The 27,743-nt window shown below is 46.8% G+C and overlaps 2 pseudogenes across 1 annotated transcript; both read right to left on the bottom strand.

Moving 5' to 3' along the window:
• Positions 1-11,724: 11,724 nt before the first annotated feature.
• Positions 11,725-25,130, bottom strand: LOC148133645 (uncharacterized; annotated as a pseudogene). The gene is made up of 5 exons (XR_015756256.1): positions 25,021-25,130; positions 23,593-23,685; positions 21,846-21,917; positions 17,871-18,043; positions 11,725-13,448 (listed from the first exon to the last, which is right to left on the bottom strand). The product of XR_015756256.1 is annotated as an uncharacterized LOC148133645 (transcript).
• LOC148133644 (uncharacterized) lies at positions 23,750-25,202 on the bottom strand (annotated as a pseudogene).
• Positions 25,203-27,743: the final 2,541 nt, after the last annotated feature.

The raw sequence follows: 27,743 nt of genomic DNA, 5'->3' as shown, positions 1-27,743 counted from the left end.
CACTATACATTCTCTCTCTCTCTCTCATACACACGCGCGCGCATGTATTCACACACACCCTCCCGCAGACTTATACTCCATTATACACTCTCTATCTCACACACACACACACACACCCACACCCTCTCAGACTTATTCCCCATTACACTCTCTCACACACACATGATCACTTGGTTTCTCCTGCACACACACACACATACATAAAAGTTTGTGGGTTGAATTTGTACTTGCAGAATCGCATTTTATTTTGCTCAAAAACTCATACACGTAAGATTCTGTAATACAACGATAGAAATAGAATCCGTCTGACCTAACATTGGGACACAGACAGACTTTAACTTAACACCTTCAATGCATCATCTGATTGAGATGACACCTATTGTTAAAAGCTAGCTTGACAACGTAACTTTTGAAAAGTTTTAGGATTTACATGTGAAGGAACCGAAACTAACATGGTCATTCTAAAAAATGGTCGAGGTAAGCTAAAGTTGTTTAATATTCCATCCCATGCCACTGCAATCCTGGTGCTATAAAGTCTGTGTGTTATGATTCTGCTCCACAACCAACGATGAAGGAGCAGCGCTTCGAAAACTAGTGATTCCAAATAAACCTGTCGGGCTATAACCTGGCATTGTGTGATTTTTAACTTTGAAAATATGCAGTAATGCCAACATCTCCATACTGCGCATGCTACTCGGTGTCAGCACGCACTGCGCATGTTCCACGGTGTCAGCAAAATATTACGCATGCTCACGCAACAAGCGGAAACACTCCGTGACCTTGTTTTGATGGACCAATGAGAAGCTCTGGAGGACCGGATGTAGACCGGTCCTCCTGCCAATCACAGCAAACCCATCGTCTGGATGCGGACGTAGGACCATGTGCTTCTGAGCTGGTTGTTGCTGCTCCTCTCTCTCTGAATGAAGATTGAGCTTCACCCCAACTGCAACTTCCTTCCTCTCTCCAACATCTGCGAGTTCAACACACTCTTTTCTCAACCCCTTTTCCATTCCGGGGTTGAGCTGTTGACTTGCAGGAACTGAAGGGAAACGGAGTGAATCCAGGGAGGGGACAGACTCTGGGAAAGTTAGTCCAGGTCTTTTTTTCAATGGCAAATACAGGAGAATTGACATTTCAGGCTCGAGCGTTTCATCAGCAATGATGTGTGGATGAACAAAGGGGCCTCTGCGTCCTTCTAATCCAGTCAATGCAAGTTGTCAGACAGGTGCAGCAAGTAGTGAGCAAGGCAAGTGGTATATTAGCAAGAGGAATTGAGATCAGAAGTGGGGACGCCTTCCTGCAGTTTGGGCGTAATTGAATATATCCAAGGCTGAGTTCATCTGATTTTTGAACAACAAAGAAGTGATGATTATGGGGGAGGCAAGACCAGTGCAGATCACTTACTATGCTGACTATGTTCTCAAACTAAACTGGACCCACCTGCCTGTGTTTAACCTATATCCCTCTGAACCTTTTATATTGGAGTCATAGAGATGTACAGCACAGAAACAGACCCTTTGGTCCAATTTGTCCATGACTATCAGTTATCCTAATCTAGTCTATTTGCCAGCCCTGGACCATATCCCTCGAACCCCTTCTATTATAGACTGTGAGAAACAAAAGCTCACTCACTTTAATAATTTCAGTCCGAGACAAATATCTGAATAACAGCTTCTTTTTTTATTTATACACCTATAGGTGGGTGCCTTGTCTAATTACCAGGTAAGGTAATTACAGAATGCACACTATATCCAAAAAACCCTCACAATTTATACCATATTTTTTTCCTTATTCCATTGTCTGTTCCCTGCTTCGCTTACGTCACTCATTTCCTTAAGACTTATCCCACAACTTCTGTTTATCCTGTTTTGTCCGTGACAAACTCTTATCTCTGACTCCCATAAGGGTGTTTGACGTCAGTCTATTATAGATTATTGATTAGACATATCTTTTCTTCTATCAGCATCTATTTCCATCCAGAGGCCACTTTGACCTCTTTGATTAGGGTTAGTTCCTGTGTCTTCAGGAAGGGAAACAGATGCTTTCCTGTTTGCCCATATATCCACCATTGTTCTGTATTCATGTCTCATGCTCACATATCCTTTGTTTTTGCTGAATATGTATTTTCTCATTCCTATTCTGTATCAGAATTTATACTTGCAGAAATAACATTAATTCATTTATATCCCACAATTTCCCCTTTTTCTTTTCATTACTATCTGTTATCTTCTGCATTTTTGTCTCCCTCTTTTTTTTTAAACATTGTTCCCAAAATTCGCAAGCATCATTTCAGAGATTTCATCCATCTTAGTCTCACTCATCTCCTTATTATTTAGTTGATAAAGTCCCTCTGTCAAATTTCCCCTCAGGGGCATTCGTTTCATCAAGGCTGTTTCAATCAGCCACTGGGTGAGCCCTCGTATACAGGGTATGATACAACAGCCAATGGCCACCAATACCCCGACTACTACTATCAGGGAAGTAAGGATAGAAACCACGACCCCCTTCCATTTTCCAAACCAGGATTCAAGCCACCCTGTGAGAGATGTGTCTACTCCTGAATTCTCAGCCAGTTCCTCTGCTAAGGTAGTCAATCCCCTTAAGGCCCGAGTAATTGAACCATCAGGCGCAGTATTATTAGGAATAAAGGTACAACAGCTTCCTCCTAACATCACACATACACCCCCTTTCTCTGCTAAAATCATATCAAGGGCTATTCTATTTTCCCATGCCATCCTACTCGTCGCATCAAGCTGTTCTGATATTCCTTTAACCGCCTCTCTTGTATAATTTATAAATCGCTGTTGATTATAGAAAATGTAATTTATCCAATCTACATTTTTATTAATTGTTACCCACCAAAAGAGAGCTGACTCAAAGCCTGCTGCAATCTGGTTACGAGCCTTGAATTCATCAGGTACTCCCCTAGGAACTCCTACCGAATCAAGATAAATCCTGTCATCAAAAGAAGTATCTAACAGTAATCTCTTACCCCTTCCCCTTTTTCTTACTATCTTCTCCTTCTCAAATGCCAAGGTAAATGGAATTGCCAATTGTACAATTGCGCATATCCCTTTCCAATCCGGAGGTAGTGTGGGTCTCAATATTTTTCCTCCACAGTACCACCACAGATCCGCTCGGGGAACCTTTAATGCCGAGTAGTTCCCTCCCTTCTCCGTTTCGGTAACATTCTTAATCTCTGTACACAATTTCAGCTCCCCCAAATCTCTCGACCGGCTTGTACCTCGCCTGTGCACACATGACGTGTGATTTCCAACTGCGGCGGAAAATGTGGGGGGAACTTTTGCATCTTTCTCCTCCAAGGGAGGGAACATCAGAGATAGGGAGGTACAATTCCTATCATTCCATGCAGTCTCATCCTGATACAGGGCTATCATACATTTCATGCCCTTCCTGTCTCGCTTCCACCCGAGCGGAAAGGGAACCACCTGGGCCACTGGCCTACCGGAGGCACATGCATAGCAATTGCTTTTGTTCAGACTTTTTACAGTATACTTTACCCATTCAACCCAGGCATTTGTATCCCCGTACCCAGTCTCTATCTCGATGGTCTGTTTCAAATCCTTTACCTCTATAATTTTTACTACTTTAGGATCATCGGGAGGGGTGAAAGGTTGTATCTCATTACCCAGTAATTCTACCCGTTTTCCCTGTCCTATGCTAATTCGAAAACAACAGCCCACAAATTCCTTCCCATTTGCTTTCATTTCAATCCCAAATGTTTCATTTAATTGTATCTCATAAGTGCCACCTCCCAAAACTGCTTCGTGCCATGTGGTTTTCCTTATCGTTAAATATATGGGGTTACACTTTTTATTGGGACAATCGCGTGCTGGTCGGAAGGGGGCCCGGTGTATTGTGACAAGACCATTATACCAGGTACCATCCCCGAGGCCATCCCCATAGGACTTAAGATGTATCTCTGAGTTGCGGTATTGTCTCTGATTAGCTACATTCCCACAATTTACTAAGCTACATACATCAGTGTCTATTACTTGTGGATTATCAGACTCAGGAACCATTAATAATACATATGAAAATGATATGTGACAAAATCCTAATACCAAGAGGGCTAGCATCATAACTCTAAGCATTCCCAGTATTCTGATCATTATGCTAAAACACAAAAAGGCTTAATATACAATCTTACAGAAATAATCCCGCGCCCGCATCGCCACTGTATAGTCAATTACTCAAAGTCTCTTTAGTCTGAGTTTCAGCGGGTCTTGCGTTGATTCGGCTGTCCAGACTTCTTCCTCAACTGGAGGGTCCACTGGCCCTTTGATCCGAATGTAGTGAGTCCAGCCTTTCTCCACCGTCCTTATTGCCGTTTCGGTAGTCAAAAGAGCCTGGTACGGCCCTTCACAGTCTGGCTGCAGCTTAGTCTCTGTCCATGATTTTATTAAGACCCAATCTCCTGGCCGAATGGGATGAACAGCAAATTCAAGGGGTGGAGTCTGTGCCAATAGACCCTGTTTTCTGAGGAAAGATAAAGAGGAGGACAAGCCCAGTATATACTTCTTTAAAAACAAATCTTTAGTTTCGGGAATTGGCAATTCTCCCTGTGTTCCCAGATAAGGTAATTCAAATAAGATTTCATAGGGGGATAGTCCCAAATCTTTCCTCCGCCAAGGGACAAGCCCAAAAGGCATCCTTTAAATCTATTACACTAAACCATTTGTGGTCATGAGGGATCTTACTTAATAACGTGTCGGGGTTTGGCACCACTGGGTGCCTGATCTGTACTATTCGATTTAATGTTCTCAAATCCTGCACCAATCGATAAGTTCCATCAGATTTCCGCACTGGTAGAATTGGGGTATTATAAGGAGACATACATGGTTCCAACAGTCCATCTCTAATCAGTCCCTCAATTACTGGCTGCAGTCCCCGTTTACCTTCTATGGAAATAGGATATTGTCGTTCACAGACAACGTCCCCTTTCCGTTTTAAATTTATTGTAAGGGGAGGGATCTGTAGTTTTCCACGATTCCCTTCTCTAGCCCATACTATAGGGTCTATCTCTCTCTCTCTGCATTCTCTGTCAACATTGCCAGTTGTACAACTAATTCTTTTTCCTGAATTCCAATCTCCAGTCCTAAGTGGATAATTAAATCTCTCCCCAGTAAGTTACTTCCTATATCAGGGATATACAGCAGTTCCCCTGTGATCCTATCCTTAGGACCTTCTATCATCATAGGTTCAAATACTGGAACAGTAAATCCTTCCCCTTTCACCCCCGAAACAGTAATTGACCGTGTAAACATTTCTACTTTCTTTGGTTTAAAATTCAGCGATGACCGTGCTGCCCCGTATCTACTAGGGAGATTACCTCTTCCCTACAGGGTCCCACCTTCAAGTTTATCAAGGGTTCCTGGTGGGCCCCTGAGGACAGGAACCCCTGACACCCTATTCTTCATCATAATTCATAAGCGGAATTGCCTTTTCTTCCCTTTGTAGATCAGGATACTCCCGCTTAAAATGCCCTATCTTTCCACAATAATAGCATCCTGCCTGTAGCGACTTCCATCTCTGCCCCTGTCGCTCAAACCCTCTATCAAATATTCCCCCTTGTCCTCTCCCTCTTTACAAACACTTTCTGTGCCTCTCTCAACAATTCATCTAATGGTTTTTCACTCCATCCTTCTATCTTCTGTATCTTTCTCTGTATGTCTGGCCATGCTCTTGTCACAAAATGTACTTTCAAAAGACCCTGTGCCACTGGGTCCTCAGGGTTCATTCCAGAGCATTTCCGCATTGAGTCCCTTAATCTTTGCAAGAAAGCTGAGGGAGTCTCATCTTTCTCCTGTCTAATTTCAAAGGCTTTAATCAAATTCTGTGACTTCGGAACTGCCTCCCTTATTCCTTTTAGAATCAGGTCTTTCAATTCCCTCATTTCTTCTCTATGCTCCGGGTTTTGGTTTTCCCACTGGGGGTCTCTGAGGGGAAACTTCATCTCTCCCTGTCCAGCATCCCCATCTCCAATCGGGTGTTCCCTGTCCCATATTTTAATGGCAGTTCCTCGTACAAGTCCCCTTTCCTCCCCAGTAAATAATATATTCAAAATAGACATTAATTCAGCCCAGGTATACAGACTGGGCCCCAAAAATTAATCAATTTGTTCAGACAACCCCACCGGATCCTCAACCAGGACCTCCATTTCCTTTTTAAATGTTCTGACCTCCCCACTGGTGAAGGGGGCACTTACAAACCCAATCTCTTTGTCCCCTATGGGTACCTCCCAAAGGGGATAAGTCGTTACGTTTTTCCCCTTTTTCTTTTTTTTAAAGAAATATTGCAATATTTCTAGCTCCCCATAACTTCAAACACCAATTCATCAATTCATGCTTGACTAACCTTCAAAGCCTGTTCCTAACGTATAAATATATTTATATATATTTACGTTCATTTCTTCAGTATTTAATAGTCAAAATGCAAAATGCATACAGTTCCCAATTTTGCAATTCACTGTAATTACCCAGTTTTAGTCCTTTAATTTAGATCCAGAATTAGTTTCCTTTAATAGTCCTGACCAATCATTGCTCAATTACAATACTATAAGTCGTAAGATAATCAGAACTTGCCTTAAAAGAATTTGTCTACTCAAGTTTTTTTTTAAAAAAAACTTCTAATGCATGAACAATGGCTGAATCCAAGGTCACAGATATTAACCATAGAATTTTGCTTTTACTACAATCTAATGTTGAACTGAAACTTCAACTGTCCTCTATAAATCGCTTTTATGTAAAGATAAAAGAGATTAGTTAGAAACTGATAGTAAGGCAGTCATGATCTGTAAAAAGAACAGGAGTTATCATTCCTTTTTTTTTTCTTCATAATCACAATAGAATCCTTAACCTTAAAAGAAATCATGTTAAATTTCCATAACAAAAATCAGATTCAAAACAGTCCTGGAACTCAAGCTCCAGGGAATAAAACACAAACATTCAATCACCAACAAACAAATGTTCACTCAAACCAAATCACAAAGGGTTAAACTTCCTACCAGCTGTACAGCTCTTTTCATTCTCTCTCTCTCTCTCGCACATTGACATATAAACTCAGATATTCACAAACCCAGTCTTCGTCCGATCTGTACTTTGGCCAGAAGACAGCGGGACGAAGAATGGAGTCCTTAGTCCATACAAAGCAACAATATTTAATCATCTTTCTCCCTTGTACAAGTATTATTTTGCCAATTTCCACAACATCCTGCCCAAAGGACTTTCCGGAGGAATGTTGTAAGGGACCCCGCCTCCATTTCCATCGTCTTTTCCTTACTTTGTTTCCCCGGAGGCTTTTTTCTTACCCAAAGCGCAAGCCATATTGAGTTCCTTCGTTAGTCCCTTATTAACTACTAAAACTCAATCCCGGCCACCAAGGCAATACTTAAAAGTCAATTTTCTTACCTTGGTCTGTGCACAGAGTTGCCTGGCCCCTTTTGTCACCGTATTTTCTATCGAGCTCCTATCACTGTCTGATTCAGATGTCTCTCTTATAGGATTCACATCAGTCACCCAAGGGAGCAGACCAAACCGGGACACGAGACCGTTCCTCAATGGGGAACGGGACGCGTCTTCCCAGTGTCCAAGGCCAGCCACTCCCCCCGGTGATGGAAGAAAATCCCGGACGAGCCCCCAATTGTGAGAAACAAAAGCTCACTCACTTTAATAATTTCAGTCCGAGACAAATATCTGAATCCGCCATTTATTTATACACCTATAGGTGGGTGCCCTGTCTCATTACCAGGTAAGGTAATGACAAAATGCACACCAAATCCAACAAACTCTCGAAATTTATACAGTTTGAATCCCCATATTTTTCCTTATTCCATTGTCTGTTCCCTGCTTCGCTTACGTCACTCATTTCCTTAAGACTTATCCCACAACTTCTGTTTATCCTGTCTTGTCCGTGACAAACTCTTATCTCTGACTCCCATAAGGGTGTTTGACGTCAGTCTATTATAGATTATTGATTAGGCATATCTTTTCTTCTATCAGCATCTATTTCCATCCAGAGGCCACTTTGACCTCTTTGATTAGGGTTTGTTCCTGTGTCCCCGTGTAAGGGGGAAACAGATGCTTTCCTGTTTGCCCATATATCCACCATTGTTCTGTATTCACGTCTCATGCTTTCTTTTTGCTGAATATGTATTTTCTCATTCCTATTCTGTATCAGAATTTATACTTGCAGAAATAACATTAATTCATTTATATCCCACACAGGGGATCGAGTTGCTGGAGGTTAGAAGCTAGGATGAAGTGGGGGAAGGGGAAATGAGGAAACTGTTGAAATCCACATTGATGCCCTGGGGTTGAAGTGTTCCGAGGCGGAAGATGAGGCATTCTTCCTCCAGGCGTCTGGTGGTGAGGGAGCGGCGGTGGAGGAGACCCAGCACCTCCATATCCTCGGCCGAGTGGGAGGGGGAGTTGAAATGGTGAGCCACTGGGCGATTTGGTTGATTGGTGCGGGTGTCTCGGCGATGTTCCCTAAAGCGCTCTGCTAGGAGGCGCCCAGTCTCCCCAATGTAGAGGAGACCGCATCGGGAGCAACGGATACAATAAATGATATTAGTGGATGTGCAGGTAAAACTTTGATGGTTGTGGAAGGCTCCTTTAGGGCCTTGGATGGAGGTGAGGGAGGAGGTGTGGGCGCAGGTTTTACAGTTCCTGCGGTGGCAGGGGAAAGTGCCAGGATGGGAGGGTGGGTCGTAGGGGGGCGTGGACCTGACCAGGTAGTCACGGAGGGAACGGTCTTTGCGGAAGGCGGAGAGGGGTGGGGAGGGAAATATATCCCTGGTGGTGGGGTCTGTTTGGAGGTGGCGGAAATGTCGGCGGATGATTTGGTTTATGCGAAGGTTGGTAGGGTGGAAGGTGAGCACCAGGGGCGTTCTGTCCTTGTTGCGGTTGGAGGGGTTGGGTCTGAGGGCGGAGATGCGGGATGTGGATGAGATGCGTTGAAGGGCATCTTTAACCACGTGGGAAGGGAAATTGCGGTCTCTAAAGAAGGAGGCCATCTGGTGTGTTCTATGGTGGAACCGCTCCTCCTGGGAGCAGATACGGCGGAGGCGGAGGAATTGGGAATACGGGATGGCATTTTTGCAAGAGGTAGGGTGGGAAGAGGTATAATCCAGGTAGCTGTGGGAGTCGGTGGGTTTGTAGAAAATGTCAGTGTCAAGTCGGTCGTCACTGATGGAGATGGAGAGGTCCAGGAAGGGGAGGGAGGTGTCAGAGATGGTCCAGGTAAATTTAAGGTCAGGGTGGAATGTGTTGGTGAAGTTGATGAATTGCTCAACCTCCTCGTGGGAGCACGAGGTGGCGCCAATGCAGTCATCAATGTAGCGGAGGAAGAGGTGGGGAGTGGTGCCGGTGTAATTACGGAAGATCAACTGCTCTACGTAGCCAACAAAGAGACAGGCATAGCTGGGGCCCATACGTGTGCCCATGGCTACCCCTTTGGTCTGGAGGAAGTGGGAGGATTCAAAGGAGAAATTGTTACGGGTGAGGACCAGTTCGGCCAAACGAATGAGAGTGTCGGTGGAGGGGTACTGTTGGGAACGTCTGGAGAGGAAAAAAACGGAGGGCTTGGAGGCCCTGGTCATGGCGGATGGAGGTGTAGAGGGATTGGATATCCATGGTGAAGATGAGGCGTTGGGGGCCGGGGAAACTGAAGTCTTGGAGGAGGTGGAGGGCGTGGGTGGTGTCTCGAACGTATGTGGGGAGTTCCTGGACTAGGGGGATAGGACAGTGTCGAGGTAGGTAGAGATGAGTTCAGTGGGGCAGGAGCATGCTGAGACAATGGGTCGGCCAGGGTGGTCAGGCTTGTGGATCTTGGGAAGGAGGTAGAACCGGGCAGTGCGGGGTTCCCGGACGATGAGGTTGGAAGCTGTGGGTGGGAGATCTCCTGAGGTGATGAGGTTCTGTATGGTCTGGGAGATGATGGTTTGGTGATGGGGGGTGGGGTCATGGTCAAGGGGGCGGTAGGAAGAGGTGTCCTCGAGTTGGCGTTTGGCTTCAGCGATGTAGAGGTCAGTGCGCCAGACTAGCACTGCGCCCCCTTTGTCCGCTGGCTTGATGGTGAGGTCAGGATTGGAGCAGAGGGATTGGAGGGCTGCGCGTTGTGAGGGTGAGAGGTTGGAGTAGGGGAGGGGGGTCGACAGGTTGAGGCGGTTAATGTCCCGGCGGCACCCATTACAGCCTGTCCTCAGCTGTGGCCTAACTGCACATATTTCAATGTGAGTTTCAAAAGATGTCTGCAGCTTTTTTTATGAAATTGAACATGCTTTAATAATGTTTCTGAATATATCATTTTAGCTATTCTTAATTTTAAAAATAAGCCATTTCCCAGGTAGAGTCACCACCATCCATTCTCTCTCCCTCTTCTTATCGGCACCAGGCAGACACCAATGTAATCTGGCCTCCAGCTGGCAACTGCAGAGAACGGAGACAATCCCTGACCCAATCAGAAGGCTGTCCTGAGGGGAATGACTGTCTCCCAGAATAAAGTGTCCGGTTAAGATCCCCCCACCCACCACCACCACCACCACTACCGTGTCTGCAGCCTGGCTTCCAGCTGAATCTATCTGAGCCGAAGGTCCTCCAGCGTATGTTTACCCTGGATGATAGCATCCAGAGCCTCCCACCTTCTGTGAGACAAGTGCCACTCTATCCTCTCCAATGTGTGTTATGTCACTGCTTAACTGTTTTCAGTGGCTGAGCAGAGGTTGATGGCCAAGTTCATAACCCATGAGGATAACCTTGGGTGACCCCACTCCACCCTACACTCTCTCACCCTCACACAGACCCTCTCTCATACACATGGTCTCTCTCAGACACACACAAATCCACCACTGCACACACCCTCTCACAGGCTCATACTCCATCATACAAAAACACACACACACTCACACTACTCTCTCATGCACGCACATACATACATGTCCATGGGATGAATTTGCGTTTGCAGTATTATATTTGCAGATAGATTCAACGTGTGCTTTTTGTGGAAAAATCGGCAGGCAGTTAATGAAAGCAATCAATCCATGTAATATTTTATCAACTCATACTTTGGAAATAGAACCAGTCTGATTCAATTTTGGGATACAGACAGACCGAACCTCTCACCTTTCATGCATTGTCTGAGCTGAGATGTTACTTATTTTTATAAAACCTTAAGTCATCTTGAGAACATGAATTAAAAGTGCTTCTGGGATTTACATATTAATGAACAGAAACCTGCAAACCATTCTAAAAGATGGAAGACTTAACAGCAATCAAGGTTTGTTCAATATATCCTATCAGTTGCATGACACTGATCTTTTGCTATAAAATCTGTGTCTTCTGATCCTGCTCCACAGCTACCTGATGAAGGAGCAGTGCTCTGAAAGCTAGTGCTTCCAAATAAACCTGTTGGACTATAACCAGGTGTTGTGAGATTTTAACTTTGTGCACACCAGTCCAACACTGACACTTCCACAACGTTTCTGGTGAACACTTCCGCCAGGAAACTTTACACTGCTGATAAAACATTGCAGTGCCTGCATTCCTAAAAAAATTACAATTTCTAATGATACTAGCTACTCATTCACTGCTCCATCTGATACATGACATTGGAAATTTAGCGCAGGAAGCTGAAAGAAATGAGCAGCTTTTAAACAAAAACCTCTTGGAGCTCAAAGCTTTCAATGAGAGTCTGAGCCTGGCAGTAAGTTCAGGTAACCTTTATTGCGACCCAACCTTGTTACAGCTTCGGATCCCCCCAGCAAAAAGGTGTAGAAAAAGTATCTTTTTTTTTTAAAAACAGCTCAAGGTCAAAGCGCACACACTTCTCCCCCCGCCCCCTCACCCCCACTTTCTTTACTATTTGTCAGCACAGAGTTGCCCTTTTGTAATTGAATCCTTGGTATAGCCATAAACTAGAAGTATTACCTCATACACCAATTTAAACCCATACCTTGTAGGTTTCTCCCCCCTCATCGGCTGGAGTTGGGGGGGGGGGGGGGGGGGAGGGGGAAGGAGTGCAGAATAGTCAACCAGACTGCTGTGGGTCTGAAGTCAAGTGTAAGCCAGTCCAGGTAAAGGATGCACTGGGACGAGTGAGTGAATCCGTTCCCACATCAGCAGTTTCCTTCCCTTAAAAGGTTGTGAGTGAATCAGATGGGGGTTCCCCCTCCCCTCCCTGACAATGGTTTCGTTGTTAGATTCTGAACTCGATTTCTAACCAAATTCCAATTCTGCCATCTGCCTTGGCAGCTCCCGGAACTGGGTCGATAGTCCAGTCAATAAAGGCACTCAGCCGTTGCTGTTTTAAACCCCCTGCGATGCCATGTGAACTCTCTGGTGTCTCTGCAGGTGGGAGGAGCGGCTAAAGCTCTTTCCGCACTGAGAGCAGCTGAACGGCCTTTCCCCTGTGTGGACCCGCTGGTGCCTCAGCAGGTCAGAGGCCTGGGTAAAGCCCTTCTCGCACTCTGGGCAGCTGAAGGGCCTCTCCCCCGTGTGGACCCGCTGGTGCTTCAGCCTGTCGGAGGAACTGTTGAAGGCCTTCCTGCACTCTGTGCAAGGGAATGGCCTCTCCCCTGTGTGGACCCGCTGGTGGGTCAGTAGGGCGAAGGAATTGCTGAAGCCCTTCCCGCACTCGGTGCAGAGGAACAGCCTCTCCCCAGTGTGGACCTGACGGTGGGCCAACAGGGTGGATGCCTGGGTAAAGCCCTTCCCGCATGCGGAGCACCTGAAGGGCCGCTCCCCCGTGTGGACCCACCGGTGCCTCAACAGGTCAGAGCAATTGCTGAAGGCCTTCCCACACTCGGGGCAGCTGAAGGGCCTCTCCCTGGTGTGGACCCGCCGGTGCCTCACCAGGTCGGAGGAATTGCTGAAGGCCTTCCCGCACTCTGTGCAGGGGAATGGCCTTTCCCCGGTGTGACTGCGACGATGAATCGCCAGAGCAGATGGGAAACGAAAGTCTTTCCCACAGTCGCCACACTTCCACGGTCTCTCCATGGGGCAGGATTCCTCGGGTTTCTCCATGGCCAAACCTTCAGCCGCACACAACACATGTAGAGCTCCTCCCCTCCGTGAATTCCTCTTCCCAGGCCTTATAACTGTTTCAGGCTCCACACTCCGTGCACTCCAACAGTAGAGTCTCTCGTCCAGTCCCACTGATGCCGAGAACGGACTGAAACAGGAACCAAAACGTTTTGCTCCTTCTCACAGAATCAGTCAAAAATGGTTGTGGTCCCGATGGATTGAGTGACTGTCAGACATTGACGTCAAAGTGAGGACTGCAGACACTGGAGAGTCAGTATCGAAAAGTGCGGCACTGGAAAAGCACAGCAAGTCAGGCAGCACCTGAGGAGCAGGAGAGTCGACATTTTGGGCATAAGTTCTTCATCTGTTGATTTTGAAACTTCCGTCTTCAGATCTTCAAATACTCTGTCAAAAGAGATTACAAAATTCATTACTGTCAGTCCAGAATAAAAATTCAGAACAAGCAATTTGTTTGTGTTGTTATTCCACAAAATTGAAAGCACTATCCCACACTCTGTCCTCCCCCCGCCCTCCGCTCTAACTCATTCTCCTGAAGATCTTATAGGGGCAGAAAAGCAAAGATGTCAAGACTGACATCTCTGAGTTTTGGATAACTCCACCTGAAATTTAATATCTTTCACAACACTGGGATATTGCTGAGAGTGAGCAGGTCGGATTTTGGGAAGCAAAAAAATCTCAATTCAGGGTAAATCTGGAATGCAGCTTCTTGAAGAACAACCAGACAAAATGGTTAACATTCCCAGGAAGTGGGGAGGAAAGCAAAACGAGACATCAAGGCATTGACACCGCCACCAGAGAGAAACTGAACATAGACATGACAAACATTTGTGGAAAGCCAGAGTCATCGAGATGTACAGCACAGAAACAGACACTTCGGTCAAATTCCTCTGTGCCCAACCAGATATCCAAAATTAATCTCGTCCCAGCGCTTTGCCCATATCCCTTTGAACCTTTCCTTTTCATACACTCATGCTGATGACTTTTAAATGTTGTCATTGTACCAGCCTTCACCACTTCCTTTGGCAGCTCATTCCATACATGTACCATCCTCTGCGTGAAAATGTTGCCCCTTAGGTCTCTTTGCAGTCTCCCTCCCCCTGCCCTCACCTTAAATCTATTACCCTCGAGTTCTGGACTCCCCATCCCAAGGAAAAGACCTCGTCTATTTACTCAATCCATGCCCCTCATGATTTTAAAAAAGTCTATCAGGTTACCCCTCACACTCTGATGCACTAGGGAAAACAGCAGCACCCAATCCTTCCAACCCTCCTTCCCCGGGTAATTAAGACACATATCTGAGTCTGCAGAGTCTGCTCCCTCCCCGGGTTCACTCCAGTTGCTACAAGTGAACAAATTTCCTCCCCCCGCACTCCACCCACCGCTTCCCCCCTCCCCCCACACTCCACCCACCGCTTCCCCCCTCCCCCCACACTCCACCCACCGCTTCCCCCCTCCCCCCACACTCCACCCACCGCTTCCCCCCTCCTCCCCTTCCTGAACAGTTTACAAAAATCCCTTCTCTTCAGAGAACCCTCACTGTTCTAACAAGTCCACACCAACCTCCGAATGGCAACCTCACCACACCTATTCCCCTACTCCTATTGCTCTACATTTACCCCTTGACTAATACATCTAACCTGCACATCCCTGAGCACTATGGGTAATTTGACCTTGCCAATCAAACCTTACCTGGACAAAGTTAAAAATCACACAACACCAGGTTATCGTCCAATGGGTTTATTTGGAAGCACCAGCATTTGGAGCGCTGCTCCTTCATCAGGTGGTTGTGGAGTGTAAGATCATAAGACACAATTTCTGGAAAAGCATTAGTGTCCTGGCATTGAAATGATATATTGAACAAACCCGGATCGTTAAGTCTTTCATCTTTTACAATGGATTGCAGATATCATTAATATGTAAATCCCTGGGCAGAGAATTACATAGATTCACGATTCTCTGGGAAAAGCAGTTCCTCCTCATCTCTATCCTAAATCTACTCCAACTAATCTTGAGGTCTGATCTCACCTACCAGCAGAAATGACTGGATAGGGTAGGGTTTCATCCCCACAGTGCAATGAAATCCCACTTTCCACCAAAATCTCAGATGTACTCACTGACTCAGGTGCTGTCTCATAAATGAAAGATTTCATTGTAACTTCTTCTGCTCCCAGTAAGGACAAAACATATTTGAAGGCTGCTCTGAAAGTCCAGTCTTCACAATGACACTTCTGGTTTCACCAAAGACCCAGAGAGTCATACAGCACAGAAACAGACCCTTCAGTCCAACTCATATGTGCCGCCCAGATATCCTAACTTAATCTCGTCCCATTTACCAGCATTTGGCCCATATCCCGCTAAACGCTTCCTATTCTTGTACCCATCCAGATGCCTTTTAAATGCTGTAATTGTATCAGGCTCCACCCCTTCCTATGACAGCTCATTCAATACATGCACCACCTTCTGCGTGAAACAAGTTGCCCTTCATGTCCCTTTTAAATCATTCCCCTCTCTCCTCAAACATTTGCTCTCTAGTTTTGCATTCACCCTATCCATGCCCCTTATAAATATTTATAAGGTCACCCCTGAACATCCGATGCTCCAGGAAAGTATCCCTGACCGATTCAGGCTCTCTCTGTAGATCAAACCCTCCAACTCTGGCAACAGCCTTTCAAGTCTTTTCTGACCCCTTTCAAAGTTTCACACCATCTTTCCTGTAGCAGGGAGACCAGAACTGAATGCAGTATTTTAAAAGTGGCCTAACCGATGTCCTGTACAGCCACAACATGACCTCCCAACTCCGATACTCAATGCTCTGACTAATAAAGGAAAGCATACAAAATGCCTTCTTCACTGTTCTGGCTACCTGAGACTGCACTTTCAAGGAACAATGAACCTGCACTCCAAGGTCTCTTTGTTCTGAAACACTCCCTTAACTGTCCTGCCTGGATTGCCTTACCATAATGCAAACATCACTTTTCCCTAAATTAATCTCCATCTGCCACTCCCTGGCCCATTGCCCCATCCAATCAATTCTAATTTATAGCAAACTCTCTGTAATTCTTATTCCCTGGAAGGACAAAATCTCTATCCCACACACTCCCTCCATTCTCACTTTGTTGAACCTAATCCCTGCTGTACCTCATCCTGAAGGGTCTGGTTCATGCTGATTAACAGGGTCACACTCAGGGGAATCTAATTGAAACAAACAGAATACTCAATAGCCTAGACGAGTTGATGTTGGGAAGATGTTTCCATTGGAAGGAGAGACTAGCAGCCGAGGGCACAGCCTTAGAGTAAAGGGAAGACCTTTCAGAACCGAGATTAGGAGAAATTTCTTTAGCCAGAGAGTGGCTGTAACTGTTCTTAAAACCATTTTTTCTGTTCCCTCATAACCATCCACTTCATTGTTGTTCAAAAATCAGATGAACTCAGCCTTGAATATATTCAATGACCCCCTAACCGCAGGAAGGCCCCACCCCACTTCTGAACTCAATTCCTCTTGCTAATACACCATTTGCCCTGCTGACTGCTTAGTGCATCTGTCTGACAACGGGTATTGACTGGTGTAGAAAGACACTGAAACCTCTTTGTACATCCACATAACATTCCTGATGAACGGCTCGTGTCCAAAACGTCAACTCTCCTGGTCCTCGGATGCTTTCTGACCCGCTGTTCTTTTCCAGAGTCACACTTGTCAACTCTGATCTCCAGCATCTGCACTCCTCACTTTCTCCATATCCCAAAATGTCACCATTAAAACAATGCACCTCCTTTCTGCTTTCTCACAGCAAAAGGCTATATTATCACATTGTGGTAATGCATTTGCCATGTGTTTGCCAATTGAGACACAAATCTTTGAAAGTTGCCACCCAGGTAAATAGTGCGGTGAAGAAGGCATATGGCGTACTAGCTTTTATTGGTAGAGGAATTGAGTTCCGGAGTACTGAGGTCATGTTGCAGTTGTATAAGACTCTGGTGCGGCCGCATCTGGAGTATTGTGTGCAGTTTTGGTCGCCATACTATAGGAAGGATGTGGAGGCACTGGAACGGGTGCAGAGGCGGTTTACCAGGATGTTGCCTGGTATGGTAGAAAGATCATATGAGGAAAGGCTGAGGCACTTGGGGTTGTTTTCATTGGAGAAAAGAAGGTTTAGGGGTGACTTGATAGAGGTGTACAAGATGATTAGGGGTTTAGATAGGGTCGACAGTGAGAATCTTTTGCCACGTATGGAGTCAGCTATTACAAGGGGGCATAGCTTTAAATTAAGGGGGGGTAGGTATAGGACAGATGTTAGGGGTAGGTTCTTTACTCAGCGAGTCGTGAGTTCATGGAATGCCCTGCCAGTAGCAGTGGTGGACTCTCCCTCATTATGGGCATTTAAGCGGGCATTGGATAGGTATATGGAGGATAGTGGGCTAGTGTAGGTTAGTTGGGCTTGGATCGGCGCAACATCGAGGGCCGAAGGGCCTGTACTGCGTTGTATTCTTCTATAAATCTGGACCAACATTTCTCGACAAAAAAAGTGAGTACTGCAGATGCCGGAGATTAGAGTCGAGAGTGTGGTGCTGGAAAAGCACGCAGGTCAGGCAGCATCTGAGGAGCAGGAAAACGTCGATTTTCTTGCTCCTCGGACGCTGCCTGACCTGCTATGCTTTTCCAGCACCACACTCTCGACCAATATTGCTACACTCTGTCCCCTCCCTGAATTCACTCCCTTTCCTTTCAGTTGTTGCAAGTCAACAATTGAACGCCAGAATGAAAAAAAAAGTGGAATAGGTGGCGAGAAAAGAGAGTGCTGTACTCACAGTTGTTGGACAGAGGAAGAAAGTTGCAGTTTGGGGTAAAGCTCAATCTTCATTCAGAGAGACAGGAGCAGCAGCAGCAACTTCAGAAGCTCATTATCCAACTTCCGCATTCAGGCAATAGCGGTGCTCCGATTGGCAGGAGGACAAGACACCTTCCGGTCCTCCCGAGTTTCCTATTGGTACATCAAAAGTAGGTCATGAGTCGTTTGTGTGTACAACCAGGAGCATGCTCGGTCTTTTGCTGACACCAACGGACATGCGCAGTGCTTGCAGACACCGAGGGGCATGCGCATTATGCTCTTCAGCGATGCTTACGTTACTGACAGATTTGAAGTGTCCAATTGGACTGCATTCTGGGGAAGGTGGGACCTGTACAAGCAGGACGGGTTGCACCTGAACCAGAAGGGCACCAATATCCTAGGGGGTAGGTTTGCTAGCACTCTTCGAGGGGGTTTAAACTAATTTGGCAGGGGGGTGGGATCCGGACTTGTAGTCCAGCAAGTAGGTTAGCTGTTTGTCAGGATGTCCAAGAATGTAGGGAGGCTGTGAAGAAGGTAGCACAGACAGGGAATACTTGCGGACACAGAGATGGGTTCAAATGCGTATACTTCAGCGCAAGGAGTATCAGAAATAAGGTGGGTGAACTTAAGGCGTGGATCGGTACCTGGGACTACGATGTTGTGGCCATCACGGAAACGTGGATAGAAGAGGGACAGGAATGGTTGTTGGAGGTTCCTGGTTACAGATGTTTCAGTAAGATTAGGGAGGGTGGTAAAAAAGGAGAGGGGGTGGCGTTGCTAATTAGAAATGGTATAACGGCTGCAGAAAGGCAGTTCGAGGGGGATCTGCCTTTGGAGGTAGTATGGGCTGAAGTCACAAATAGGAAAGGTGCAGTCACCTTGTTGGGTGTTTACTATAGGCCCCCCAATAGCAGCAGAGATGTGGAGAAACAGATTGGGAAACAGATTTTGGAAAGGTGCAGAAGCCACAGGGTAGTAGTCATGGGCGATTTCAACTTCCCAAATATTGATTGGGAGCTCTTTAGATCAAATAGATTGGATGGGGCGGTGTTTGCGCAGTGTGTCCAGGAAGCTTTTCTAACTAGTATGTAGATTGTCCGACCAGAGGGGAGACCATATTGGATTTGGTACTCGGTAATGAACCGGGACAAGTGATGGGCTTGTTAGTGGGTGAACATTTTGGTGATGGTGACCACAATTCTGTGACTTTCACCTTGGTTATGGAGAGAGATAGGTGCGTGCAACACGGTAGGTTTTACAATTGGGGGAAGGGTAATTATGATGCTGTAAGACAGGATCTGAGTAGCATAAGTTGGGAGCATAGGCTGTCAGGGAAGGATGTCGTGGAAATGTGGAACTTTTTCACGGAACAGATACGACGTGTCCTTGATATGTATGTACCTGTCAGGCAGGAAAGAGATGGTCGTGTGAGGGAACCTTGGTTGACGAGGGAGGTCGAATGTCTTGTAAAGAGGAAGAAGGAGGCTTACATAAGGTTGAGGAAACAGGGTTCAGACAGAGCAGTGGAGGGATACAGGATAGCCAGAAGGGACCTGAAGAAAGGGATTAGGAGAGCTAAGAGAGGGCATGAAAAATCTTTGGCGGATAGGATCAAGGATAATCCAAAGGCATTTTAAGCGTATGTGAGAAACATGAGAATGACGAGAACGAGGGTAGGTCCGATCAAGGACAGTAGTGGGAGACTGTGTATTGAGTCGGAAGAGATAGGAGATGTCTTGAATGAGTACTTTTCTTCAGTATTTACAAACGAGAGGGACCGTATTGTTGAAGAGGAGAGTGTGAAACGGACTGGTAAGCTAGAGGAGATACTTGTTAGGAAGGAAGATGTGTTGGACATTTTGAACAACTTGAGGATAGACAAGTCCCCCGGGGCCTGACGGGATATATCCTAGGATTATGTGGGAAGCAAGAGAGGAAATTGCAGTACCATTGGCAATTATCTTTTCGTCTTCACTGTCAACGGGGGTGGTACCAGGGGACTGGAGAGTGGCGAATGTTGTGCCCTGTTCAAAAAAGGGAATAGGGATAACCCCGGGAATTACAGGCCAGTTAGTCTTACTTCGGTGGTAGGCAAAGTAATGCAAAGGGTACTGAGGGATAGGATTTATGAGTATCTGGAAAGACACTGCTTGATTAGGTACAGCCAGCACGGATTAGTGAAGGGTAGGTCTTGCCTTACAAGTCTTAATGAATTCTTTGAGGAGGTGACCAAGCATGTGGATGAGGGTAGAGCAGTGGATGTAGTATACATGGATTTTAGTAAGGCATTTGATAAGGTTCCCCATGGTAGGCTTATGCGGAAAGTCAGGAGGCATGGGATAGAGGGAAATTTGGCCAATTGGATAGAAAACTGGCTAACCGGTCGAAGTCAGAGAGTGGTGGTAGATGGCAAATATTCAGCCTGGAGCCCAGTTACAAGTGGAGTTCCGCAGGGATCAGTTCTGGGTCCTCTGCTGTTTGTAATTTTTATTAATGACTTGAATGAGGGAGTCGAAGGGTGGGTCAGTAAATTTGCAGATGATACGAAGATTGGTGGAGTTGTGGATAGTGAGGAGGGCTGTTGTCGGCTGCAAAGAGACTTAGATATGATGCAGAACTGGGCTGAGGAGTGGCAGATGGAGTTCAACCCTGCCAAGTGTGAGGTTGTCCATTTTGGAAAAACAAATAAGAATGCGGAATACAGGGTTAACGGTAGGGTTCTTAGTGGAGGAACAGAGGGATCTTGGGATCTATGTTCATAGATCTTTGAAAGTTGCCACTCAGGTGGATAGAGCTTGTAAGAAGGCCTATGGTGTATTAGCGTTCATTAGCAGAGGGACTGAATTCAAGAGTCGTGAAGTGATGTTGCAACTGTACAGGACTTTGGTTAAGTCACATTTGGAGTACTGTGTGCAGTTCTGGTCGCCTCACTTTAGGGAAGATGTGGAAGCTTTGGAGAGGGTGCAGAGAAGATTTACCCGGATGTTGCCTGGAATGGAGAATAGGTCGTACGAGGATAGGTTGAGAGTGCTAGGCCTTTTCTCGTTGGAACAGCAAAGGATGAGGGGTGACTTGATAGAGGTTGATAAGATGATCAGAGGAATAGATAGAGTAGACAGTCAGAAACTTTTTCCCCGGGTGCAACAGAGTGTTACAAGGGGACATAAATTTAAGGTGAAGGGTGGAAGGTATAGGGGAGATGTTAGGGGAGATGTCAGGGGTGGGTTCTTTACCCAGAGAGTGGTGGGGGCATGGAATGCGCTGCCTGTGGGAGTGGCAGAGTCAGAATCTTTGGTGACCTTTAAGCGGCAATTGGATAGGTACATGGATGGGTGTTTAAGCTAGGACAAATGTTCGGCACAACATCGTGGGCCGAAGGGCCTGTTCTGTGCTGTATTGTTCTATGTTCTAAATGCCAATCGGAGGAAAAAAAAAGTTGAACCACAATTTTTTCCCTCCTGTGGCTCAACATTGTATTCCTTTTGCATTTTGGCTGGCTGCTCAACTTTTGTACATCTTTTCCCTTGGTTAGGGGAGTCACAAACTGGAGGGCATAGGTTTAGGTTGAGTGGGGAAAGATGAGGGACCAAAGGATGAGAAAAAACATGAGACATTTAATTTATCTCAAGAAATGCCAGAACTAGAGGACATTAGTTTTGGGTGATTGGGGAAAGGTTTAAAAGGGACCTGAGGGGTAACTTGTTTCACGCAGAGGATGGCAAATGTATTGAATGAGCTGCCGGAGTGGAGGCTGGTACAATTACAACTTTTAAAAGGCATCTGGATGGGTGTACGAATAGGAAGGTTTAAAGGGTTTGGGCCAAGTGTTGGCAAATAGGAGTAGATTAATTTAGGATATCTGATCAGCACAGACCAAACTGTTTCATTCCATGCTCCATGACTCTATTTCTTCATAGTCTGAACCAATTTGACAATATTAGAATGGGCAACTCACCCCTTACAGCCTGTCCTCAACTGTGGCCAGACTGCACATGTTTCAACGCAAGTTTCAGTAAGATGCCTGCAGCTTTTTTAAAAATAGAATTGAACATGCTTTAATGTTGTTTGAGTAGCTATGCTCAATGTTAAAGATCAGCCATTTCTTGTGCACCCCCATCTCCCAGGTAGTCATCATCATCTGTCTCTCTCTTCTTAGAAGGGCTTGATACAGCGATCAAAGAGGGATGGAGGCATGAGAAATAATAGGTGGTGGGGAAAGAGAATGGTTGGGGGGGGGGGGGGGGAGCTGAGGGTGGGTGTCAAGAGAGAGAAAATGGACAGGGGGACAGAAAGATAATGGACAGAGGACAGTGACACTATAAATCCCACCTTTCCCAGGACCACAGTAATCATTTCTCAATATACAAATGGCTAAAGCAGTAGAATCACATAATCCCTGCAGGCTATTCAGCCCATTCACCTCACACTGACCTTCCAAACAGCATCCCACCAGACCAACCCACTTACCATACCCTACGCGCCCGAAAATGCATATCCCTGGACACTTCAGCACAGCTGATCCACCCGAAACTGCAGATCTTTGGACTGTGGGAGGAAACTGGAGCACCTGAAGGAAACCCACGTAGACACAAGGGGGACAATGTACCAAAGTCACCTGAGGCTGGAATCAAACCCAGCACTGTGAGGCAGCAGTACTAACGACTGAGCCACCATGCCACCCAGAGCTTTGATGTTCTGCTTTGTTTTCATAGCTTCTGACTTCTCATGCGCCCTCAGCAGAAGCTCTCCCCTCCTGAGATTTATGGACCACACCCACTGCAGCCTCCCTTTCCCACTTCTCCTGTCCTGAGCACGTCGGTTCCTGAACCTGGTACCAGACAGACACTGATGCCATCTGGCCTCCTGCTGCTAACTGCAGAGAAAGACGACAATCACCTGTCAATATTCTGCCCCTTACCCCCAGCACCCCCCCCCCCTCCCACCACTCAGCCAGTTAGCTCTTCCCCACTGCCCAATCTCAGATCCCCTTTACCTGTGTGATTCACACTCTCACCCTTCTGACCCTGTCCAATGACCTAATCAGAAGGCTCTGTCCAGAGGGGAATGACCATCTTCTGGAATAAAGTGTCCGGTTAACTTTCCCCGTGACATGTCTGCAGCCTGGCTTCCAACTCCATCTCTCTGAGCCAAAGGTCTTCCAGCGTGTGTTTACCCTGAATCACAGCTTCCAGAACCTCCCACCTTCTGCAAAGTGAAAGACAAGTCTCACCCTGCCCTCTCCAATGTGTGTGCGTGTAGATTAGATTTGATTCCCTACAGTATGGAAACTGGCCCTTTGGCCCAAAATGTCCACACTGACCTTCCAAAGAGTAATGTGAGTTAAAAGTAGTTCTGGGATATACATGTTAATGAACCGAAACCTGCAACCCATTCTAAAAGATGAAAGACTGAACTGCAACTGGACTGGTTCAGGAAATCTTATCAACTGCATGACACTGTAATGTTTGGCCATAAATTCTATGTCTTATGATCCTGCTCAACAGCTACCCGATGAAGGAGCAGCGCTCCAAAAGCTAGCACTTCCAAATAAATCTGTTGGGACTATAACCTGGAGTTGTGTAGATTTTAACTTTATCCACCTCAGTCCAACACCAGCAACTCCACATCATTTCTAATTAACACAGCCCACACCTCCTGGTGCTGCCAGTAAACTTTACAATGCCGATAAAACGAAACAGTACCTGCACTCCTGAAATATTTGCAATTTCCAACGATACTAGCTACTCATTCACTGCTCCATCTGATACACGACATTGGAAACTTAGTGCAGGAGGCTGAAAGAAATCAACAGGTTTAAAACAAAAACCATTTGAAGCTCAAAGCCTTCAAAGAGAGTCTGAGCCTGGCGGTAAGTTCAGGTAACCCTTTATTGTGACCCAACTTTGTTACAGCTTCAGATTCCCCCCAGCAAAAAGGCGTGGAAAAAGTAGCTTTTTTTTTAAAAACAGCTCAAAGTCAAAGTGCACACACTCCCTTTCTTAACCTGTAGGAAGTATTGCCTCATTCAGCAATTTCAACGTATACTCTATATCCAAGTAGGTTTCTCCCTGTTCATTTGCTGGGGAGAGGGAGGGGCCCAGTGGGGAAGAGAACGGAGTGGGGGTGGGGGGGCGGTGGAAGGCAGTGTAGAGTCAACCATAGGCCAGACAGGGTAAAGGATGCAGCTGGGACGACTGAGTGAATCCTTTCCCACAACGGCAGTTTCCTTCCCGAAAAATGACGTGAGTGAATAAGATGGGGGTTTTCTTCCCCCTCCGCCCAAAAAAATGGCTTCATCATTAGACTTGGAACTCCAGATTACTGACTGAATTCCAATTTCACCATCTGCCACAGCAGGATTCGAACCCAGGAGGCCCTGGAACTGGGTTAATACTCCAGTCGATAATGGCACTCAGCCGTCACTCCTTCAATGCCCCTGCTATGGCACGTGAACTTGCTGGTGCCTCTGCAGGTGGGAGGAGCAGGTGAACACCTTACTGCACCTGGGGCAACTGAAGGGCCTCTCCCCCATGTGGACCTGCTGGTGTTTCTGAAGTGTGATGGCCTGGGTAAAGCACTTCCCGCACTCGGGACAACTAAAGGGCCTGTCCCCCGTGTGGATCCGCTGGTGGGTCTGGAGGTTGGAGGCCCGGGCAAAGCCCTTCCCGCACTCGGGGCACCTGAAGGGCCTCTCCCCGGTGTGGGACTGCTGGTGTCTCAGCCGGGCAGAGGCCTGGGTAAAGCACTTCCCGCATTCACAGCAGCTGAAGGGCCTCTCCCCTGTGTGGACCCGCTGGTGGGTCTGCAGGGTGGAGGAATCGCTGAAGCCTTTACCGCACTCTGGGCAGCTGAAGGGCCGCTCCCCTGTGTGGAGCCGCTGGTGGATCAGCAGGGCAGAGGCCTGGGTAAAGGCCTTCCTGCACTCGGAGCAGCAGAAGGGCCTCTCCCCCGTGTGGACCCGCCGGTGGGTCAGCAGGTGGGAGGAATCACTGAAGGCCTTCCCGCACTCGGGGCAGGAGAGTGGCCTCTCCCCCTTGTGGATTTACTGGTGCCTCAGCAGGGCGAAGGAATTGCTGAAGACCTTCCCACACTCGTGGCAGCTGAAAGGCCTCTCCCCCGTGTGGACCCGCCTGTGGGTCAGCAGGGCAGATGCCTGGGTAAAGCCCTTCCTGCACTCGGGGCAGCTGAAGGGCCTCTCCCCGGTGTGACTGCGCCGATGAGTCTCCAGAGCAGACGGGGCACAGAAGCCTTTCCCACAGTCGCCACATTTCCACGGTTTCTTCACGGGGCGGGATTCCTCGGGTTTCTCCATGGCCGAAGCCTCAGCTGCACACAAACGTGGGTACAGCCCCACCCTGCCGTGAATTCCTCTTTCCAGGCTGTATAACTGTTTCAGGCTCCATACTCACTGCGCTGCAACGTAGGGTCTCTCATCCAGTCCCACTGATTCTGAAAATGTATTCAAGCCAGAAGCAAACGCTTTGCTCCTTCTCACAGAATCACAGTCAAAAATCATTGCAGTCCTGATGTCCCAGTGTCACGGTCAGACATTGATGTGAAAGTGAGGACTGCAGATGCTGGAGAGTCAAGAGTTTAAAAGTATGACGCTGGAAAAGCACTGTAGGTCAGGCAGCATCCAAGGAGCAGAAGAGTCAATGCGTCGGACATAAGGCGATTTTGAAATTTCCGTCTTCAGATCTTCAAATACTCTGTAAAAAGAGATTACAAAAGTTATTACACTTAGTGCAGTGTAACAATTCTGAACAAGCAATTCTACTTTCTGCAGATTATACTTTTCTTTTGTTATTCCACAAAATTGAACGCAACATCCCACTCTCTCTCCCCCTCTGTTCTCACTCCACTCTAATTCTCCTCAAGGTGCTGATTCAGGATCTTACAGATGCAACCAACAGAGTCATAGAGATGTACAGCATGGAAACAGACCTGAACCCAGGGAAAAGACTGTCTATTTATCCTATACATGCCCCTCATAAATTTGTAAACCTCTATAAGGTTATCCCTCAGGCTCCAAAACTCCAGGGAAAACAGCTCCAGTCTGTTCAGCCTCTCCCTCTTGCTCAAATCCTCCAACCCTGGCGACATTCTTGTAAATCGTTTCTGAACCCTTTCAAGTTTCACAACATCTTTTCGTTGGAAGGAGACCAGAATTGCACGTAATATTCCAACAGTGTCCTAACCAATGTTCTGTACAGCCGCAACATGACCTCCCAAGAGTTCAAAATTTACATGAAAGAAGTCTTCGATAAGCATTTGGTCCTTGAAGTTTGACAAGGCACTGATGAAATGCATCCAACAATCTTGAAGGAAGGGACTTGGAGGAGGTGCCAGAAGACTGGAGAATTGCAAACATTGCAGCCTGGTTTAAGAAAGGTTGTAAAGTTAATCTCAGCAATTATAGAGTCATAGAGATGTACAGCATGGAAACAGACCCTTCGGTCCAACCCGTCCATGCCGACCAGATATCCCAACCCAATCTAGTCCCACCTGCCAGTTTAAATTTGGTGGAGAAGCTTCCAGTAATACTTGTTCTGGTCAAAACTAGTAGTCACATGGAGAAAGGTGGATTGATTAGGAAGAGTCTGCATGGGATTTCTGACGGGGACACTGCATTTAACTAACTTGTTAGAGATTTGTGAAGACGTTACAGGCTTGATAAGGATAACACTTCAGCTCTCCTGTATGTTATCCATCCTGGCTATCTTGGGGAGCCTGGTACCCCTCTAGCCTTGACATTATTCTGAATGGCATGCGTTTGAGGCGATTAAAACACCAAAATGTGACTTCAGATTACTTGGCTACACGGGTGTCTCGGTTTTGCTATCCTATCTTTCCCATAAAGGCTGACAGAACAGGCTGTGTACAGGAGTCTGCTGGGCACCACCTTCATTAATCAAAAGGGAAAGAGCTATTGATTCAGCACCTCAGTAAATCTTGAAACGGTCTTGGCTCCTATGCACATGCTGGGATACATGTAAGGAGATGTTTATATTTTGCTTCTGTACTTAGAATTCATAAATTGAAGCCAGTGCACATTTTTATAATATTTAAGATTAAAAGTACAGAGGAGATCAATATTATACAACAATCCAACAACCCCGTCCCAAGACAACAGGCGCCTGACCCTCACAAAGATGGCGGCCGTTGCCCGGGCAACCCGAGAGCTCCTTCGCCGGTGAAGTAAACACTGAGCCTGTGGGGCTTTTATTCGCGGCCTGAGGCCTCCCCCTAGGAGTTTATAAACTCCCCAGTCTCCCTCCTCCCGCGGGTCCCAATCCTACCCTGTCTCACTGTCTCCTCTCCCCGGGGGCAGGAGCCAGGTCTTGGCGCTCGGGCCTGGCGACCTCCCCGGGATGTTCCTGAAACCTGGTCCTGTTCTGAAGGAGAATCCCCGGACCCGAAACACCTCCTCACATTCCTCCCGACACGAGCTGCCGGACCTGCTCAGCTTTTCCAGCGGCTCCTGTTCTTGTTCCTTCAGCCACCGGCGCCATTCCTCTCCCACACTCAGTAACACTGTCTTTGTCGCCGCGGGACCTACACTGCACATGCGCCAACACACAGGGGGCGTGGTCCCGACAACGTCGTCACCAACGGAGGGGGCGTGGTTGGGGAGCCCTCCAACCAATAGGGGACAATGGGGGTTGGTTTACCCCGCCCCCAGCCACCTGAAAGGTGGGTTTCTTTTTAATTTTCAGCCTGTTCAGGAATGTTACTCCAGACCTTTGGAAAGCTGAAACATCGGGAAACTTCCAGACACAAACAAAGGGATTTTCAAAGATGAATAGAAATAGGTAAGGTAAATTACGAAAGAGGAGAAAGCGAGGGCTGCAGA

This window comes from Chiloscyllium plagiosum, unplaced genomic scaffold (assembly GCF_037043375.1).
Source record: "Chiloscyllium plagiosum isolate Xiang-an unplaced genomic scaffold, Cpla_swu_hap1 HiC_scaffold_234, whole genome shotgun sequence".
NCBI lineage: Eukaryota > Metazoa > Chordata > Chondrichthyes > Orectolobiformes > Hemiscylliidae > Chiloscyllium > Chiloscyllium plagiosum.
Note: the sequence above shows the minus strand (reverse complement) of the source record. Positions and strands in the feature narration are given on the sequence as shown.